Source organism: Octodon degus, unplaced genomic scaffold, assembly GCF_000260255.1.
Source record: "Octodon degus isolate 3935 unplaced genomic scaffold, OctDeg1.0 scaffold00002, whole genome shotgun sequence".
NCBI classification, from domain to species: domain Eukaryota; kingdom Metazoa; phylum Chordata; class Mammalia; order Rodentia; family Octodontidae; genus Octodon; species Octodon degus.
Window position 1 is genome coordinate 25569203 of NW_004524578.1, and position 9454 is coordinate 25578656.

At 45.3% G+C, this 9454-nt stretch overlaps 1 pseudogene; it reads right to left on the reverse strand.

The window, feature by feature from the left end:
• Window positions 1-8311: 8311 nt before the first annotated feature.
• Window positions 8312-8827, reverse strand: LOC101588135 (annotated as a pseudogene).
• Window positions 8828-9454: the final 627 nt, after the last annotated feature.

Below are 9454 nucleotides of genomic sequence, written 5' to 3' on the forward strand. Positions count from 1 at the left end.
AAAAAAAAAAAAAAAAAAAAAAACTTTTTTGAATCTTTTATTTATTTTTTTATTTGGTACATGGTCTTGCTATGTAGCTCAGACTCATAATGTACCTCCTTTCTCAGTCTCCCCAGCACTGGGATTACAGGGGTATGCTACACACCTGGTTTCAGTGGCCAGCTTGGGAAAGGGCCAGCAAGGCGTGCAGTACTGGGAATTGAACCCAGGTCCTTGTGCTTGCCAGGCAGGCGCTGAAACTGCTGAGCTAGCTCCCAGGCCACAAAATATCTTTTAACCAGAATGCACCTTTAGATACATTGACCATGTTGAACTCCAATCATCTTTTCATAATTTTTAGATTTGTAAGCATAAGCAGACTAGTCTGAACTTTTCCTAACAGAAATGTCTCGTAATAATAATGCAATAGGAAGCAGAAACAACAAAATGGAATCCAGGATTTGGAGGTGGATTTATTTGTGTTGACTGGTACTGATTGGGATGATTCCCAGAATATCAAGCCCCAGTCTCTGGTGGTCTAGGGCTTAAACAGGACAAGCAAGCAGGAAGTACAGAGGTAGAATGACTTTGTCACTTGGGTATTGGTTTACACAATGTGCATCATACTGACCAGCATCACAGTGACCAGCCATTTCTAAAAAACAGGAGCAACCGGCCCTGGAACAGGAACTGTTATTTGGGTAACTAAGAAACTGACGCATACTGGGGGTGGGTGTGGACACTTTCTATTATAATAAGCATCAAAAAGAAAAAACTCTTACAATGGTGAAGGCAAAAACTGTTGTTAAGAAGAGATTCAGGTGGCCTGGGAGATGGCTTAGTAGAATAAGCACCTGCCTGGCAAGTGCAAGGGTCTAAATTCAATCCCCAGTCCTGAAAAAAAAAAAAGATTTAGGCTGATGGTTTATCTTACAGCAGTAGACCTGCTTCCGCTCAAAACTATTATTAAATTCATAAGCATCCTTATGAATCTTTTTTGTTTTATCAGTGAGCCCATCTGTGCCAGTAAAAAACCAGTCAATTTCCCTCCTAGAGCCCTCCCTGAGCAGCACTCCGGAAGAGAGGAAAGTGAAAGCAGTTAGCTTCCAGTTCTGCCTAAGGGTAGAAAGAACTGAGCCATTTACATTTATTGAGTCCAAGGGTCAAAGACAGACCAGTTTTTAAGAACATGGTCCAGAGATAAATGAATTTCAGCTTCACTCTTCTTTTTTTTTTTTTTTTTTTTTTTTGAGACAGGGTCTCACTCTGCAGTTCCAGCTCCTTGTGCTCACTTTTATAGCCCCCAGGCTGGTCTCGAACCCACAGAGATCCTCCTGGTTCAACCTCCCAAGTGCTGGGATTACAGGTGTGTACCACCACATCTGGTTCCAGGGCCACATGGTGGATGCCAGCATCCAGGGCCCAGACAGCAAGCCTGGAGATCTGGGGCTGAGGCAGCGCAACATGGGAGGCCAGGGATTGAACTGGGGTTCTTTGTGCTTGCCAGGTAGGTGCTTATGCCCCCTGAGCTATCTCTCCCACCCCTCAGCTTCACTCTCGAGGCACAGGGAGGGGCAAACCTATTGCAACAGAAACAGGGTCCCAGAATGCAGCAATAAGGAAAGTGAACTACCCTGGAGCAACAGCCCAAATCACAACAACGCAGCCAAGACAAAACATTTTCCAGGGTAGGTCTCCAGTACTCAATAAAATGTGCCTTCAAAGACATTTCAATTACATTGTCAAGCAGAAAATTAAGTCACTAATCAAAGAACTTGAATGACTGCTTCTTAATTTTCTGAGAAAGAGCAAGAGAGAACAGGTTGGAGATGCTCCTTTAAGCTTTATCATTTTGGGCTCACAAATGTGCATGCTGGAGCCTTTAATATGATGGGGCTTCCCTTTTTCTGATTAACTTTTTTCCAGTGTAATGGATTGTTAACTAGTGGTGAACTTGTTACACCCTGCTGAATTGAACTAGCAAGTTGCTGGGTGTGGGGGGCCCACATGAGGGTTGTTGACAATAGTTTAAAAGGCAGAACTGGAAAAGCTGTTGAGAGGCTGTTAGGGAAGCTGTTTGGAGAAGCTGGTGGAGATGTTGGAAGCTGCTGGTTCTCTTATTCTGCTGGAGGTTCTTGTTGTGCTGGCTTTCCTGGTGAACTTGGCTGTTCTTGTTGCTGGAGAAGCTTAGGGTATTCGTTGTCACTGAGAGTGGCTGAAGTTCATATTGGGGGAGCTCTGGTCTTCATCTTGAGCATGGCTTCCTGGCTCTGGAGGGGAAGATGGTGCCCCGCTCAGCCTCACGGAGAAGCTTGTCCACAGGTGGTGCTGAGCAAAGCACCTGGCAGTGTGCCCAGGCCCAGTATGTATTTAGCAACTGGGGAAACAAACACTATACAAGCATGGGGACAGAGGCTCCTGCGCCTCCTGGACTGTGGTGTGGTGACCTCCATACTCTTTCATGTGTACAGAAGTTCCTGTAAAACAGTCTGGGCTGCTGTATATTAGTGTTGACTCAGCTCTGGTTTCCATTAATGCTAGTGATATAGGGGAAAAGAACACCCAACCTGAAAGGTACCTGGGACAAGTTTGTATTCTCTAAAACAGAAGAATGAGTTTAGGAATGAACGAAGGTTAAGAGTAGCATATATTCATTGGGGGAAAGAAAGCTTCCATCCAAGAGGACAGAAGGGGGGCCCAAGTAGGTTGTCCCTGGGAAGCTGTCTCTTCCAGGGACTTTTATAGAGAAAAACCATGTGGTGAGGTGAGTCTGAGGTGGTGGAGAACATGGGAACTCACTTAGGTGGGCATGAGGTGGGACAAAACTATGGGCAACCAATGAGATTACAAGCACCATTGCTCAGGTAAAATGGATTGAATCCAGTACCAAATGGGGAAGTGAGTCACATAGCAAGCAGGCATGAATATGGGACAGGATCTCTTCCTACCAGGGGTTGAGTTAGTGACTCATTTGGGCTCTTTCAAAGTGATTGATACCTATTAAAAACATCTATCCCTGATGCCCATCCCTAGAGAAGTATGTGGCTGTATTTGTTTCCAACCCACAGCAGGGAGGGTCTGTCTCTTCACAAGTTGCAAAGTCAACTTGTCTTCCATATTGTCCTTGAGTGCCTAGCCCTGTCTGACTGCCTATAATATTTCTATCTTATTTGGCTGCCCACAACACTAGTATACACTGTACACTTTTTGGGACCAGTAAGTAGTCAATTTCCCATGTGTCCTCTGGTCTCCCGGTACCAAGGCCTCTTAATTAGGCTTCATGCGGGATGCTTCAGCCTTCTGGCCCTGGCTCATTGGCTGGTATTGCTGCTTGGGGCATAACTGATGCTCTCGGGGGCCGGGGAGATGGCTCAGTAGAATAAGCCCTTGCCTGGAAGGCATAACTGATGCTCTCCACAGAGTTAGCAGTACATCCAAAGGCTGCCCACCTAACTTATGTGCACCTAGACCAGCAGCCAGCAGGCCCATCCAGATCTGGCACAGACCGACACTTAGTGGCCCCACAACCTGACCTTAGGGGAATGGCCCTGCTCACCCTTTTTTTTTCCTTTGCTAGTACAGTTTTTACAGATTTTGCCTTAGTTTGGCATTTCACTTCCATGTCTGCCAGCCTGGCCAAGGCATCTGCAGCATTGTGGATTGGGCGATCTATAAGGGAGGCTAGAAAGGCTGCCGCTGACCCGAACGTGCCAGTCGGCCTGCTCGCCAGGGCCGTGTCCTTCATGCATGCTCTCAGCAGGTCCTTATCTGGCCTGCAGTATTGCAGTGCGAACATCATTTGCTGCATGTCCATGCCACATAGCACAGCTGTCAGGTCTACACAGGTGGTCCATTGAGTGACCTGCTCTGGCAGTTCACCTGGATTCTCCCAAATCAGGCGAGCTGCTGCTATCAACCAATTTCTCACAGTCTGATTATCTGCTTCTGGGGCTGTCCTGCTGAACCCTTCTCCTAGAGGGGGTGCTGGCTGTGCTGGCTACTTGGGACATCTGTGGGCCTAACTGTGTATTATCAGCTCCATCACCCACAGTTGTAGCAGCCATCTTTTGCTTTAAAAGTTTTGCCAGCTTCCCGAGATCCATGGCTATAAGTTTGTATATGCTGTGTGTCAGGTAGTGGAGGTCCAGGGAGGTCCTCCTCCCTGGGCTTGGGGTTCCTCTACCCCTGCTCTTTGGGAATAGTTGGCCTAGCATGCAAAAAGGGGATTTTCCTGGGGTTATTTTTTTGACATGAGGACTTACGCTTCTGGAGACATTTCTAGAGGAGGCAGTGCTTTCCATACCCTAAAACACGAGCCCTACACAGCCAGCTGCTGCTCAAGGTCCTCCTCTATTTGCTGCAGCTGGTCTACTTGCTGGGCAAGGCAATATGCCTCTTTATTTATATGGTGGAAGAGTGTGAAGAACAGCCAAGCTACTTGCCCTGTCATTTCATGGTGAGAGGGAGGAATTTGTCTATCACTTCCAAGGCTTGCAAGACATCCCTGGGCTCCAAATGGACTGTTTCCTGGTCCTTGGGGGGGGGGATTCCAGGCTGCCAAGAAGGTGGCTACAGGTGGCCATGGTGAGGCCAATCCTATTACCTCAGCTATCTGACTGCTGGGATTATAGGTGTGCACCACTGCACAAGCTAATTCTTATGGCAATTTGTTGTTGTTGTTGCTTTAATTTTAAAGAGAAAATAACAAAAACAGACAAACCCAAGGCAATAAAAATGATACAGAATTTCAAAACAAGATGATAGGAAATTAACAATGATCATTGTGTTACACATTGTTATCTTCAAAGTTGATTATCAGCATTCCCCAGGGTTCTCCTTCACTTTTGGGCACTGTTTCCACAGCCAGGATGGGACCACTCAAGTCAGTGTCCTGCTGATTTACTTCAGTTGCTAGCCTATGAGTGGGAGACTGGGTGGGGGGATTTAATGAGCGAGGTGTCAAGGTTAAACAACACATGCAAGACATCAGCAACAATAGCAGGCAGCGTGGAGAAGACCAGAGCTCAAGATCCACCTGCATCTCTGTTGTATAATTTTTTTAATGTATTTGGTACAAGGTCTCACTACACAGGCCAGACTCTTAGTGATCCTCCCATTTTCAGCCTCCCCAGTGCTAGGATTACAGGTGCATACCACTACGCCTGGACTTGTATGCTGGCTCAGCACACCCCAGGTGTGGGGCCGGAGCATCATGTGGAACAGGGATCACACCCTAGTCCCTGCACTTGCCAAAGCAGGCGCTTAGCCTGCTGAGCTATCTCACTGGCCTTTTGTTGTATAATTCTTATACAGGTTGCTATCTATATTTACATTCTCACATAGAGCCATAACCAGCACAGGCATGTTTACTATGCTAAGTCCTAACTATCCCTCTGTGCACCTGCACCAGATGATTGGGATCACATCCTCAGAAGTCCTGAGGTGTTCCTGAGCTTTAAAGCAGTCTGAATGGTTCCCCGTAGTCCCCTAGGGGACAGGAGGCTGATGGGGGCTTTCAGAGGGAGCAGAGGGAAAAGGAGGAAGCTTTTTTGGGAGAACTTCCTTTGTTTGAATAGATGACTATGGCTGGTAGTGGATGACTATCCCAGCCCTGCAAAAGTGCCAAAAGGGGTGCAGCTTTTACAGGGCCTAATGACTGCTTCAATTTTTGGCCACATGTTCCCAGTCCTTCACCTCCAGGCTGTCCTCCAGACAAAATCATGAGCATTGTTGTCAAATAACTATCAATAATTTGTGGGGAGACTCTAAGATGGAGTCTCACTGTGTAACCCAAGTTGGCCTCAACCTCGAGACGCTTCTTCTGCCTCAGCCTCCCAAGTGCTGGGACTACAGATGTGACCATCACACCTGTCCTATCAATAAGTTGAGGTTCAGAAACCTTACATCCAGATGTCTTTAAGAAATCTCATAAACATTGCTTAAATTGCCTTACCTCTTTGGATAACATTTGTTTGAGCATTCATTATTTTATTTTTTGGGTACTATGATTACTGACAGTTTCTGAGGGTAAAGAATTTTTTAAGAGTTGGATGTGGTATCATACACCCAGCACTTAGGAGGCTGAGGCAAGAGCACCGCTGTGAGTTTGAGGCCATCCCGAGCTACAAGATGAGTTTAAGGCTAGCCTGAACTGCGTAATGATACCCTGACTCAAAAAGACAAAAACAAAACAAAATTTTTGAGATAAGGTCTCGTTACGTAGTTTACACTGGACTTGAACTGACTATGCAGCTCAGGCTGGCCTCAAACTCCCTTCAATCCTATTACCTCAACTTCCTGAGTACTGGGATGACAGGCATGCACCACTGCACAAAGTTAATTCTTAAGGCAATGTTGTTTTTTCTTATTTTAAAGAGAAAATAACAAAAATAAAATAACAAAACAAAGATAAACCCAAAAGGGAAAACAATAAAAATGATACAGAATTTCAAATCAAGATGATAGGAAATTAGCAATGACTGTTGTATTTTGTTATCTTCAAAGTAGCAGTCCATATTACCCGATATAGACGTGGAAGATTGATGAAACAAAGCAATGTGTTTGGATCCTAGTTGGACTTGTGGCCTTGCTGTCTTTTAATCTCTAACCATGCATTCTGGGAAGTTTAGGGCCTGTGGCTCCCAAAGTCCTTTACCTCTTCATGTCTGTCTCAAACATACCTCGGGCTAGCACTCCACACACAATGCAAAGACAGCAGCAATGAAGTTTGTAGATCCTTTGTTTATTTATTTATTTTTTGGCAGAACCATGGATTGAACTCAGGGCTTTGCGCTTGCCAGGCAAGTGCTTATTCTACTGAGCCATTTCCCTGGCCTGTAGACCCTTTGTATTTCTGGCAGTTGAAACAATATATTTGATTTTTTTTTTTTTTTTTTTCTTGGAATGCCTTCAGGGCAGGTTTGGCTGGCTTGAGTTGTGGGGATCGAACCACAGCAACCTGAGCCTGAGTGCTTTGTTGAAGCAGCCTATATTTGATTTGTGTGTGCGTGTGTGTGTGTGTGTGTGAAGTACCGGGGATCAAACTCAGGACCTTGCACTTTCAAGGCAGGTGCTTATGCCACTGAGTTATCTCCCCAGCGAGGCAATATATTTCAGTATGTTTGAGTGATGAGGTTAACACTAGCAATGTAACCAGAGCCAGCTATTAAACAGCTAGATAGCTGTAGTAATTGAATACACAACCATGTCTCTTATGGCACATTTTTGGTTTTCCTCTTCTAGAGGGTGTAGGTGCCTATTTAGTTTGATTATCTACTATCTTGATGGAGCTGAATTTTTCTTTTTCTTTTTCTGCGGAACCGGGGATTGAACTCAGGCCCTTGCACTTGCCAGGGAAGTGCTTATTCCACTGAGCCAGCTCCCCAGCCCCGCATCATGTCGTTTGATGCTCCTTCAATCATTGCACCTGCAGAGGAAATGCCATACCTGATGTCATCATGACGGAGTACAAACTTGTGCAACATGGGGACTGCATAGAACCATTTCTAACCAGCTCTCTACTTTAGTAAACAATATTTTCACTCATAGCACACTTTTTTTAGCCTGCCCACTGCATAGTTATATGACGTTACAGTATAGGTGCTATGTCCTAGTCTTCACTGACCTTGAAAGGCTAAGGTCAAAATATTGGCTGTCCTTACAGCCCTTCTATTTCTCTATTTTTTGGTCGACCTTCCCATTGCATAGATTTGTCATTTTGAAGGGTTGGAAGAGATCTTTTGCTTTTCTTTCATACTCTGAATTGAACTCAGCACCTTGTACTTGCCAGGCAGGCCCTTGTGCCACTGAGCTGTATCCCCAGAAGAGGTCTTCTAAGTCTGGAGAATCACGTGGCCTTGCACTTACTCTGTTTACAGGAGGTGGTATTTTACTGCCAGAGACTTAAAAGGATTCAACTGAATGAGGTCAAGATCTGCTGGTCTTGAAATGAAATGCCATCGCTACTGCCACATACTTGAGTGCTGAGGTTAATTCTAGCAATGAAAGCAGAGCCTGCTATTAAGCAGCCAGAATGCTGCAATAATTAAATACACTGCTTCCATCTTCTCTGGAGCTTGTACTGTCACACTAGCATTTGCTGTTTTTAGTTTTTTTAATATTATTATTATTATTATTATTATTATTATTATTATTATTATTAAGACAGGGTCTTGCGGCGTACTCCAGGCTGGGCTTGAACTCACTACGTAGTGCAGGCTGTCCTCATTCTCTTACCTCAGCCTCGTGAGAGCTGGGATTACCTACAAGCACCACCATGTTTGGCTAATTTTTTTTTTCTTTCAAAGCTGCTCCAGGTTTATTGGCACTGCCTCTAGAAGAAGGTGTTGGGCCTCTTGGTGGCTTATGCTGGCGACGCAGGTCCCTGGTAGGCAGCCGGAACTTGGTCTTGGCGTCGTGGAACTGCTTGACAGCGGGCTGGAGGCACTTGCTGGCTGCGATCTCCTCCACCTTCGTGATCTGGATGGAGCGGGCGTGGGCTCGGTGCGGGGCGCGCATGTCCCGGTAGCACTGGGTGACGGCGCCCGCTGTGGTCAGGTCCTGGTACTCCCGGTACACGTTGTGGGTACCACTGTGGGAGTCACAGCACAGCCAGATGCCAAAGTTCTTCGCCCGCAGTGGAGACTTCTCAAACACCTGCCCACAGTCGACGGTCTCCCCTGAAGATTTCTTCATCTTCAGCAGGACACGAAGTACCAGAAACGAGACTTGGCAACGACGTGATTGGGTGCAAAAATCTGCGTGTGGTACAGAGGAGGTGGGTGCCACTTTGGGGGGGTAGGCAGCACCCCACCACCTTGTGTTCCCGGAGTGTGCCCGAGGCCTTCATGGAACTCCCTTCTCGCTTGCCAGCACCCATAAAAAGGCTAAAAAAAATTTATTAATATATGTTTGTAGTAGATAATGCTTACATTCTGTGTGGGGAATTGGTATATGTATAGAATACATCTTTATTTCTTTTTCTTTTTTTTTTTTTTTTTTTTTTTTTTTGGTGGTACCAGGGATTGAACTCAGGACCATGCACTTGCCAGGCAAGCACTTATTCCACTGAGCTATCCCTGGTGCCCTACATCTTTATTTCTTTTTTCATCCTTTTTCCTTTTTTGTCCCTGTCCCTCCACCATTCTCTTGATCCTCTTCCTTTTAAAAATATCTTTATAGCCAAGAATGGTGGCACATTCCTGTAATCCCCAGCATTCTGGAGGCTGAGATAGGAGGACTGCCGAGCTGGAGGCCACCTTGGGCTACATAATCAGATCCTGTCTCAGAACACAAAACAAATATATATTTTATTAGTATGTTTATAGTACACAATAATTACAGTCATTGTGGGGAACTGATATAGATAGATAGATATAGATATAGATATAGATATAGATATAGATATCAATTCTTATTTTTTCTTTTCCATTCTCCTCCACTGCCTTATTTATTTATTTATTTATTTATTTATTTT